This window comes from Glossina fuscipes, unplaced genomic scaffold (assembly GCF_014805625.2).
Source record: "Glossina fuscipes isolate IAEA_lab_2018 unplaced genomic scaffold, Yale_Gfus_2 0, whole genome shotgun sequence".
NCBI lineage: Eukaryota > Metazoa > Arthropoda > Insecta > Diptera > Glossinidae > Glossina > Glossina fuscipes.
The window spans coordinates 8,207,119-8,219,440 of record NW_023998414.1 but is presented as its reverse complement, the minus strand read 5'-3'; the positions used below and the strand labels follow the sequence as shown (position 1 = coordinate 8,219,440).

At 32.7% G+C, this 12,322-nt stretch overlaps 1 protein-coding gene across 1 annotated transcript in view; it reads left to right on the top strand.

Moving 5' to 3' along the window:
- The first annotated feature begins 4,523 nt into the window (after nucleotides 1-4,523).
- LOC119644761 (supporter of activation of yellow protein) overlaps nucleotides 4,524-12,322 on the top strand; it is a 28,460-nt gene continuing 20,661 nt past the window's right edge. Inside the window, exon 1 of the mRNA XM_038044484.1 lies at nucleotides 4,524-4,666. The gene's annotated coding sequence lies outside the window, so the exon portion shown is untranslated. The remainder of the gene's footprint in view (nucleotides 4,667-12,322) is intronic.

Here is a 12,322-nt window from a genome sequence, read left to right as displayed (position 1 = left end):
GTACTGTAGCGTAAGTTGAATGATTGCCTGGCTTTGTTAAATGTTCGCTATGTGAACTCGAACTGGACATAAATTAAAAATATTAAAATAAAAATATCACGAGGAGTTGTAATTCTATACGCTGAATAACAAAAATATTTGCAACTGAAACAATGTGAGACAAGAATAGTAATAAAAACTTAACTTATGTGATTTAAATATATTTGTATGTAGTTATAGAGAGAAAATTCTAAACCACATGCCAAGAACGCCAGTTTGAAGATCAAAGTCAAAATGAAAAGTTTGTTTCAATGCTGAACTTTCTACCACTGAAACTCAGCATTGCAATTAAAAAACACAGTTACGCGATAGTAGCGAATTATCTTTTTTATGTAAATTTTATGACTGAGGTAAGTTTTCAAAGGCTTTGAAAATGATGAGTGTTTTTGTCTGAGAAGGATGAAGGAAAGATGATTGAAATATTATTCTCAAATAAAATTTAACCAGCGTCAATACTCAGTTTAAAGGGGGCACCAATAATTAGTTTATTTGAAAATAATTTAAATGGAGCCCTCCCCCCTTCCACATCCAATTATTGTCAATAGTTTAAGTTCATACTTTAAAAATCTATTTTAGTTTTATTTATTTAAGCAGCTATTATCACCTCTACAATAAGGCTCAAACCTTCTAAATTCAAGTATAGATGTGTTATAGGTGAGCAAATGCTATGTCGATATGTCGAATAGTGATCATAAATAGTATAACCCTATTACAGTCTAAGTCATGATGCATGTTTAGGAATGCAGAAGATCTTAACTAAAATGTGACAACGAAACCCAATAGAATATCAATTGGCTTAGCGACTAGTTGGATTTCAATATCCTGCTAATAAGTGTTTAAAACCACCGGTATTGGCAATCGTTTACAAATCCGATAGTAGAGCTTCCATGTATAAAATAGTATCGTTCTGAAAATAGGCTATAATGACTCATCTGTGTAATCTTTATGCCTCTATTGCTGGCTGCAAATCTTTACGTAGGCAACGAGGCTGCCTAGTGTAGGTAATTTTATGTAACACTATCACTGCTATGGGACTCTTTGCTGGAGTATATTTTCAATTACGACGACTTCTTATGATGACAAATTTTCTTCTTCTCGAACACAGTTTCATTTCATTGTGGATATAGGTGCGGGCATCAGATGATTGTAATTTAAAATGAAAACCTCCTAATTTGTAAATTTAAAAAAGGAATAAGAAGAACCTCTGTCAGCTGCGCGTATTAACCTACAAAAAAAAAAAAATTACATATATATTCGAGGCGCCTGCAAATTTGAAAGAAAAATTCCCTTCATATGCTGAACACAGTAGAAAGAGACTTTTATTACCACTGTTCTCATAACTAAACACCGTTGTACTGAAAATTTTGTACTCCAAGTTTGTTACTATTTTACGAAATTTTCAAGTAACCAATTTAGGTGTTATTAATAGTTCCATTTTACAAAAATCGAAGGCTCAACTGACTGAAAACAATCGCCGGTGTAGTTGAAAGAACTCTCTCAGACGCTTGAAAATCGGTTACCTTGGATTGGGTGTGCTTGGCCAAATTAAGTTTGTAATAAAAATCATTTAATTAGGAGCAATTATCAACCAAGGATGAATAAGATATTTTTGTTGGTAGCTTCTAAAACATCATCCGGCAAAAGGAAGTGCAAATCTAAAAGTTCAAAATCTCAGCCCAGTGACAAATAAATAGTCTTCTGTATAGATTAACAAATGTCGCGTCGAGGACACCTTCGGAAACATGACCTTTAAGTCTGAAAATATATTTATCTGTCGTAACTTGTAGCCTATAGCAGTAGGGCTGGTAATTTTATCACCATAACAATAACAATTCTAACTTCGCCACTTATTTCCCCAAAAATAACTAAGCCATTCTTGCACAAATTTATACGACAGCAATATGATATTCCATGGAAGGGGGCATACATCGGCATATAATATGCATACGATTAACGCCTCATAATTTATACGCAGGCGTACGCACTTTACTATGAAATTGTTAGATAAACAAAATTAAGGCGTAGATGCTAAGTTTTCAATCAAATCTCTTGACCTAACAAAGAAAAAAAGAATTTGAAACCACATTTGTTGTCATAACAAAAACTTTGATATTATAAATTGCATTCTGGTCGTAAGTTTGTCCTAATCGTAAGAAGGAAGCAATACATTATTTCGACTCATCGCAAAAACCCTCCTCCGTCCTCTTCATTTTTTTTGTTTGCATTGTTTTAATGGCCGGCACGGAAATATACTCTTATATTACTTACCGCGCTTGTTGGAACTAGTGTAAAAACAAGCTAAATTGAGCTTAGCTTGCAAGAATTTTTGTAAACATTTCTCATAACGTTAAGGTGCTGACATACCTTGCCTACAGGTGTGCAATGCTAGTGATATATATCAGGGTTCATTGTGTTTGATAAAGTTGTTTGGGTTCTGTGGTGAACATGGCGGCCAAATTGTAATTACCATCCGTGGACATAGCTTGAGTAATAATTACTATCCTTATTTTACGGTGGCATAGTAATTTTGGATTTTTTTAAAAAATCTATTTTTCTTCGAATGTTTCAATACATGCAATAACATTTCTTTTCCCCAAAACAAAATCTTCAATGTTTAATTATGTATATATATATATATATATATATCATATATATAACATATCTATATATGTCGGGTTGAGTAAATATTTTTTTAACAGGAATTTGTCATGAAATTTGATTTTGGAAGATAATTCATATTATAGCAAGTATTAGAAAAATGTTTCTCATTTTTTAACAAATTGCGCGAAAATCCTTGAGAAATGTATCTTATAATGTGCTATCCATCATACACCATGTCCCGTTCTATCAATACGCTTAACTTCAATATTTGACAATTAACAACAAAAGATTTTACAAAACGAGATCGAATTAATTACTGACAAGATGTCATCTATACGCTTAACACGGTCACTATTAAAAAGAAGTGAAGAAAGGGAAAGAGATAGGGAGTGAGTGCGTGCGTGCTCAATCGCTAAATGCTATGCTGCTTTTATCGGCTAAGCATTCAGTATAGCTGCGGCCAAAGTCAATTCTAATGTACTTAGATTTGCACCCGCGAACAGTGACATGGTAGTCGCGATTCTTACCCAACTGGCTGCTCTTACCTTCTTGAATATACATTGAGTACTTGAATAAGGAAGCATTGACATTAAATAAGACATATGTCAAGCTTATAATTCTCCTTGCGATGAATATAGAAATAAACATATATATACATACAGTTTGGCCATATGTATGTCATGAGCATAATTAGTTATCAAACTATTGACAAATTACGGTAAAAATTAAACCTCTATCTGTGATAATGAACATTCTGCAGTAAGTACATTAATATTGTTTGCTGCTTCTAAACACATGGGAATATCATATAATATATATATCTGTATTCGTGCTATCGTAGATAGATGCTATTATTACAGTTAATAGTTATTTTTGTTGATAGTTTGCTGCTTATTGTATTTAGTTCCTTTCAAAGAGAGAGAGAGAGAGAGAGAGAGAGAAAAAAGAAAGAGAAGTTACTGTTACTAGTTTACCTACGCTTAGTGTGGAAAAACTAAATGAGTATTCTCTCATCAAACCAAAGTTTATTTAGATGTCGTAATTGAATTTAGCCTAATATTTACGTATTAAATGCTTTCCTCAAAGATTAGGTGCTAATAAATTTTTATGAGATTTTTCGTATAAAAAATGCCTATAGATATTTATAGCATGCAGGAATTGTTACTTTGAGGAACGCTCGTATTTGTACTCTCGCACTCGCACTCGCAATTTCTTTTTTATTTTTTCTTTTTAAATGCTTTGCAATAATCAATGTGTGTGATATTATTCGGGCTTTGCTTTTGCTTTTATGTGTAGTTTTTTTTTTTTTGTTTTATTCAGACAAACTAACTGAAACGATAATTTTATTTGTATTTTGAGTCTTTTACAAGCAGTTCATGCATGAGCTTGTTGTCTATGTTTGTGTTCGAGTATCTCTCTCTACCTACTAAATTGTCGACCGCTCGTGTATTCGTTTTTATATGGGTGCCTTCTTTCTTTTTTTTTTGTTTTTTTTTTTTTTTTTTTTTTTGTATTCTATAAACCATTTTGTGTGTTGCTCTTTATCTTGCGCGCCTCGTTTTTCTCTGTGTTATTTGTAATTTTTCATTGTCTCTTTCATTCGTATTCGTTCGTTTGGTTCGTTGGCACTGTGTATAACGTGAAAATTTTTGTGAATTGAAAAAAGAAAAAAATAATAAGAAAAGTAAAGAAGAAAGAAATTTTAACTAAATATTTTCGGTTGCGATTAAAAAAGTTTCATATCGATAACTGAAAGCAAGAAATTTTGCAATTACTGCTTGCTTCGTGTGGCGAAGTGTCTACCTTTGTAAAGTTAAGCATAGTTGTCTTGCTTTAAAAAGCATAGCTGGCCTAGTGAAAAATATGTACATAAATATATACTTATACGCATATGTTTGCTTAGACAAAAACATAACCAAAATGTTGTTGGTTGGCCAGAGGTCTGGTTAGTTTTATTGCTGCTTGTGTGTGAATGTGAATGTGTTCGTATGCGTACGTGGATGTGCGTGCGTATGTGTGCATACACGTATGTAGTAGTGTTTTATAATTTTCCTTCAATTTAATTTAAAACATTAACCATGTCTTGTCGGTGTGTTATGAATATAACTAATTCGGGTTGTGTGTGCATCTAAACGAGAGAAAAGGAATTTCATTTCATTTCTTTCTTTTCTTTTTTTTTTTTATTCTATAAGTGAATAAATTTTTGTGTTTGCATTTTTGAAAGAATTATTTGTCCGGAAAATTTGAAAATTAACTTTGATTAAAAATTACTCTCTTTTTATTTTTATTTTTATAGACTCGAGCGGTTTGGGTCTGTTATGGCTATCAATGCATGCCTGTGTGTGTTGTGTATGTTTGTTACAAGGTTATTTATGTTACTCATTTTTTTTTTTTTTTTTTTTTTTTTTTTTTTACTTTACATTACATTTGTTGTACTTTGAATAAATTTTAATTTTTTTTAAAATTATATATTCACTATATTAATAATTGCCGATTTTCTCTCTTAAGTACTTTTAATTTGTTTTCGGATTATTATTTTATATATATATATATATGTATTTTTTTTTTTTTGGTTTCGCTCTTGCTTTGCTTTAGCTTTCGCTTTCGCTCGCTCGCTTATCTCTCTCTCTCTCTCTCTCTCTCTTGCTCGCTCGCTCGCTCGCTCTTTTGCTTTCTTTTTTCTCTCTTCCTTCTTCTCATTGTTTGCTGCTTCTTATTCCCAGTTGTTTGTTTGTTACATTATCACATTAATGCTGCTTTTTTTTAGTTTGTCACGAGAGCTTGTAATAATGTAATTGGCGGCTTACGGAGGATCCTATAGCTTAATCAATGTAATGTGTTCGTACAGATAATTAAAACGCAATTAGCTTGGCCTTCTGTCAGGGTGTCTTTTTACATGTAAGCACTTTCGAGTTTTTAAAAAAGAAGCGCAATATTTTAAATTTTCGAAACGTTGTCTATGGAGAGGAAAGGGTTTTCTTGTTTATCATACGTGATTACATACGTGGGCAAATACATACGAGTGCCCGAAAAAATCAAGTCGATGTATGATATGTCCACCGTTTCTCCTAAATGTATTTGTTGAAAAAAAAAAAAACAAAAAAACCAAATGATATTAGATTACGTGAAACTTTTCGTGAAGTTTTATGGGAAAGTTGCGAATATGTTTAAATAAATTTTACATTTGGTTCCTTCTTCGCTCAATCTGTTGTTTTCTGTTGTTAGTTAAGAAAAGGAGTTTTTCCCGTTTTCATGTCCATAAAACTAAAACATGCGATGATAGATAGATAAGTATGCCTCAGCAACAGTTTGCTCAGAATTTAATGTACGCCATTTTGATCCTTTTTATCTTCGATCTTCAAATAAAAAAAAAGAAATTATCAAAAGGCGTGTCACGATGTTTTTTTTTTTGTATGAAAAGAATTTCGAATATCTACAATCAGTTCTCTTACACTTATTCGTACATTTCAATTTCCTCGTTTCGACCAATTCCCGTAGCCGTGAACAACAAGGACGAAAGGTAAAATTCAGAACAAATAATTCTCGAGCGATTATTGTGTTATGACATGTTTGTGTCCTGCCCGCCCGCAATATAAAAGAAATTGAATTAATCTCCAGACTAATATCCAGATTGGTTTCATATTTTAGTTCACAATTCCATCAATCCGGTAAAGATATTTTAGAAAACCTGTGAGATCCAGCTGTTTTTTAGAATCACCTTAGCGTTTCGTTTAAAAAAAAAAAAAAGGCTCACTGACACGTTCAGAATTAAAATGATCAAATTTTAATTTCGATTTATTTCCAACATACTCTAAAACATATTACCACGTGCCTTCAACCAATTGCATAATGCATTGCCATTAAATTGGAATTAAAATCTTTTCGTTAACAAATATTGAGCCTGTATTGATAAATCGATCCGACAGCTATTTTTGGAGTGAACGTGTACAGTGACGAATACTTGGGGTAGCAAGTTTTGCAAATTTTGATCAAAAGTGGACTGTTTTTTCCACTTTGCCCTCAGTTACTATTCTATTGCGGGCAGATCATAACTATTTTTTAACCTCGAGTTCTTATTCGATCAAGAAACGTTCGCATCAAATTTCAATTTCCTCTCATCATTTTCGCGATTTCGGCAGTTCGACAAAGAAAGATGAAGATCAAAATGATGAACTCTTCGGCACGCACACTATCTAGGCAACAGTGTGCAATTCTCTGAATGATTTTGAGAAATTTGGAAAATTGTAGTTCAAGCTCATACGAATATTTTGATTGATTTTATAATCATTTTGGCTCAACACAAGTACCCGAGAAGAAGAACTTATGGCCGCCAGTATTCTTGAGAAACGAATGTAGGGGCCAAAGTAGTAGTTCAATCCTTTTTACAATTAAACCGCAATATGTTATCTTAAAATTGCAGCCATTACGCGATTTACATATGTGGATAAGATGTGCAAGAAGTACTAAAATGTTATAACCCTTCTTAACGGTCAGTGAACGTGAATTACTACGATAATGAGAAGAATGAAGTTAAGCATTACATAGTTAATGACATAGTTTTAAGTAAATTTTATTGCGTATCTCTATTTTAGTTTGGTTGACATATTAAACAATTTCGTTTTAATTGTAGACCATCATAGCCATCATCGTCCATTTCCGTCGAAGTTTCATGCATTGCCCAAGTTTTTTCCACGTTTACACTTTCACTATGAATCATGCTACGAATGCATAGATAGATGCGCAATAATAAAGCAAGCGCGGAACAGCAGTCAAAAATGAAGATCTTCCCTAAGCAAGCATTTTTATATATCTACGCGCAACGTCTAAAAATCACAGAGAGGCAGTTATTGAGTGATCGGTGGGCCGTCCGACTATTGAAATAATTGGACGATGAAAAAATCCTATCCTCCAGTTGAGTTGTGCGCTCTCCTTTTTGTCTGTCTGTAGTAGGCAAACTTCAGCGATGAACTGCATCACTCCATGTGTCTGATTGCTCGAGTAGTTAGATTAACTTCGGGATTTAGGAAAAGCCCTTCGATTTATTTAATACTTTCAACGGCCAATGTATTTTATCCGAGTGGCCGAGTGGATAACGCGTAAAAGTTAGTTTATATTACAGGTAATATATTTAACTAATGAAGCCGGTCCGGACAATTGTCTTGGCTCGGTGCCTGCTGTCATTGACTGGCTAATCTTGACTGCGATTGTCGTTTGTCGTGTTGGTAGATGTTAATGTCGTTTTGATTTTTTTTTATTTTTTTTTTTTTTTCCCTCTGTTTGTTATTATTATTATTATTATCGTTGTTGTTCTCGTTGTTGTTGTTGTTGTTGTTGTTGTTAGGTTTAGCTAAGGTGAACGACCAGAAACCAAAACAATGCGAGTATGCAACAATTGTTTTTGCGCTTTTACGTGCGTTTCTCTCTGTTTTCTATGTACACACTCTCACTCTCTCCTGTTTAGTTTGCGCTTTTCAAAATTCATTTGCTCTCCTTCGGCACATATAACGATAATGATGATGAGGATGACCGTCGTCGCCTGTCTCTACGCCTTTAACTATCTCAAAAATTGTAACGCCATGTGTTCAGCAATTTTTTTTTTTTTTTTTTTTTTTTTTTTTTTTTCTGTTGCAGTTAGTTTTACTTTTCGTTTTCAATGAAATGACCGACATTCAGTTGTTTTGCTTTGCTTTCAGTTATAATATTTAAATAATATCATCACAGCTGATGATTTGTCTATTAACAATCGCGACAGCGATGACGACAGCGGTAGCAGCGAGAATACAACTATAGCAAATTTCAAATATGCTCCTGTTATCGAGCTTTTAAAGCCGTATGTTTGTTTGCTAATAATGATGTAGTGGTAATAATAGTAACAAACAAAATTTTACACTTACATTGTAAGCCAGCCTTGTACAGCTTTACAGCTAAATTAATTCCTTGATCTTTCTTATTGCATCCAAGAAGGAAAGGCGTTTAAAAACGAGTCATCAAATATTTTATTGATTCATTTTATTAATAATTAAAAAAAAAAAAAAAAAAAAAATATATATATATATATAAAATATTACTCATTTCAATGCTGAACCGGAACTCATACAACATATCCACATTTAATTGTATTATTTTTTTTTTTTTTCTTAAATATTAATATTTGAAATGCATCGTTTTGTTTTTACTTGACAAAAAACTGAATTCAACTGAGTTTTGCCCTTCGCGTTGGAACATGTAGTATAGTATGCTGACATACTCCTTATTCGCGCTTCGTTTGTTCGCGGATGAAAAAAAAATGCGACCTATTCGCATATTCGCGGCTATAAATTTTTTTATTCGCGGCTTTTCAGAATGTAAATGAAAGGAACCTTATTACTCAATGAATAAAGTATTGTTGCGAAAATCCCAAATCCCTAGTTCATTTCAGCTAAGTAATTTCCCCAGATAACAAATTGCCTAAAGAGGGAAAAACTGAATGCACATTCGCATTCAATTAAATTGATTTTTTTTTTTTTGGTTTTATCACCTAGGAACGTATCCCCTAATTACCATTCCGTATTCACGGTTTCTTTTTTCATTTTATCACCTAGGAACGTATACCCTATAATCCCATATAAATTACCATTCCGTATTCGCGGCATTTTTATGCAACGTATCCCCCGCGAATAAGGAGCTTTTACTGTATCTGATATGCGAGCAATTATAATACCCATCAGGATCGCATATATCGCAAGCCTTATGCTTAGGGTCATTGTCTTGATAAAAATAAAAATAAAAATCTTCACCAAGATCAAGTTTAGTTCTTTATCCTACAAAGGGGGTAAAATTTTTGTTCAAAACCTTAGGCGAATTCATAAATGCCCTCAACAAAATATAATACATCAGATCCAGATCCAAATGCAGAGAATAAGTACCATATCATTACCGAACCATTTGCCATGCTTAGCTTTGGCAAGAAGCGTTTCATTCGAATTTCCCCATTCGGAGGTACGGTCATCTGAACCGAACACCTTGTCCGTGAATAGCCCGACCTTATCAAAATGACATCCCCCGTAATGATTCGCAGTCTCGCTTTAGAATTCCTTTTGTCAATAAGTCATTTATGCCTTGGTTTTCAGCCTTATTTAATATACATATATAATATATATGTGAATGTTTGTGTGCAACCTTTGTTTTTTTTTTTTTTTTTCCCCAAATTCCTTTCGGCAATGTCTGCGAATTTCGGCGCATTTGCCAATGAATCGTTTTCAACTTCCCGTAGAGTATGTTATACCGATCACTCCGATCGGACCAAATTTTCTTATTGCTGGCTATTTTTGATTTATTTTCAGTCTGCTTTTCAATTTTGTATCGCTTTATATGATAGATATTTTGGATGGTTAAGAAGTGGCTTCGACTTATAAATACTAAATCGGGATATCTCTCGAAATCATTTTTGATTTTCATCATTTTATTTTTGTTAGTGTCTCTTTTAACACGTGCCACAATCAAACAAATAACGATTTCCGCAAATACTTTGCAGAATTAAGAACAATTTTGATTAATAGAACAACAAAGCTTGACGAGTCGCCACTCTTCCAAATATTTGTATACATGTATATATATATATCTTTATTTTAATAGATAAAGATTTGTTTTTTTTTTTTTTTTTTTTTTTTTTTTTTTTTTTTTTTTTTTTTTTTTTTTTTTTTTTTTTTTTTTAATGTAAAAGTAAAATCTCTCTAGTGCTACAAGTGCAAAAAATTAAATGAATTTGTTTTTATAGCATATTTAGTTTTATAAAGAAAACAAAAATATAGATTCGGTGGATGGACGAGCCTCGCTTGAAGCTACTGTGCTACTTACTGTTTTTATTATTATTGGTAGTATAGTACATATATGCATGTTGTGTCTGCCTGCCTGTCTGTCTTTAGGGTTTGCTTATGTTTGTTTCTCTTCCTCTTCCTCTTCCTTGTCCTCTACATCTTTTATTTTCTCCTATTTTATATCATGCGTTTCTTGTTTTTCTCTGATTGCTGTTACACGTTTTCGTTTTTCTCGCTTTCTGCTGTAACTATGACTCAGTGTCAATGAAAAACCAATTGAACGTTGCTCAACAACGATGGTGTTGGAGTCAGAGTGTGTGTGTGTGTGCGAATTGTGAATTGTCTCTCCTTGCTGGCGGGATTTACTTTGCTGCTATTCTATATTTCATTCATTCCATTGCAGCACATATTCATCGTTGTTGGCTAACGTTTTACACGCTTAGCGTAAAATTTTCTTCTATATTTTGTTTTGTTTTGCTCGTCAAATTTATTTTATTTTCACGCCACCGTTTGATCCTTCTCTTATTTGTTTTTTTTTTTAGCCCATTGACTGTGATGTAAAATGTGAATGTGTCGTGTCGAATGTGAAAATATTTTAATTTAAAGACTTTTAAAAAAAAAAAAAAAAAAAAAAAAAAAAACTTCCGTTGATTGTTTGAATGAAGGAGGAGGAGGAGAACTCTAAAGTTCACTAAGTCCAAAATCCCGTTTAATGGCAAATTTATATTTTTCGTCTCTTCTTTGTGAGTTAGTTAGTAAAAGAGTCATTAATTCCAAATCTCTCACCTCTACCTTATTTCTACTTTGATTAATTAATAGTCTTTTTAATTGATGAATAAATCAAAATATCATTAAATGAGAAGAGTTTTTTTTTTTTTACTTTCGGCAATCATTTCATCAATCGTTCAATACTATTTGTAGGTATACAAATAAATTTTTTTTTTTTTTTTTTTTTTTTTTATGATGAAATTTAACTTTATTTAAAATATACTTGCTTGTTAGAAAGCTTAACAGTCAAACTATTCCTCATCATGAATATATCTATGGTAAGGATTTTACTAGAATAGAAGATAATTGGGGAAGAAGTTTTTCCAAATTCTATTTTTCCGCGATAATATTATTTTCCTTTTTAGCTTTTCTCTACATGGCCCCCGCCCCCGTCCCTAAAATGCCACACGAAAAACAAAAACGAAAGGAGTTTACGCAATCGCTTTATATCTACGTATATCTTAACACAACAAAAATGTATGGAAATATTTGAAAATCGTTAGAAGAAAATTGTTCATAAACTATATGTAATGATGGTATCTTGATGATTTTGTAGTAAGTAGTGCAGCCGGTATGTGTGCCATATTTATATCTGATAGGATAGTCAATATCGTGGTAATTTTGGATGTGTTTGAGAGAGAGAGAGAGAGAGAGGGATAGATAGATAGATAGATAGATAGATAGAGAGAGAGAGATTAGCAGATATATATATGTAGTCCAATTGTCCAATTTGCGATTAATTTATTAACCAGTAGCGCGTAATCCCCTCCTATCCATTTCTCCGCACTTACACTCACTAAAAAAATGGAATGATTTGTTTTAATGCATCGATCTACTATGCACAAGAAGTGCACGCCGTGTGTTGGTAAATTTTCAATTTATGAGTAGTAAGTTTCCTGTCTACTCTGCCAGCAATCGCGCCAAAGGTACTCTTTTCATAATTATTCACAAAATCACGGACGGCTGTGGAATCATTATCAATATCAATGGCAAACAAAAGTCGCTTTAATATGCGTCGACGTGTGCGAATTGATTAAAGTACATTTAACGACTATTCCAAGAGTTTGAAAGCACGATCGGAATAAAGTTTTTTGTAGCATTTTTTTTTTCTTTTCTTT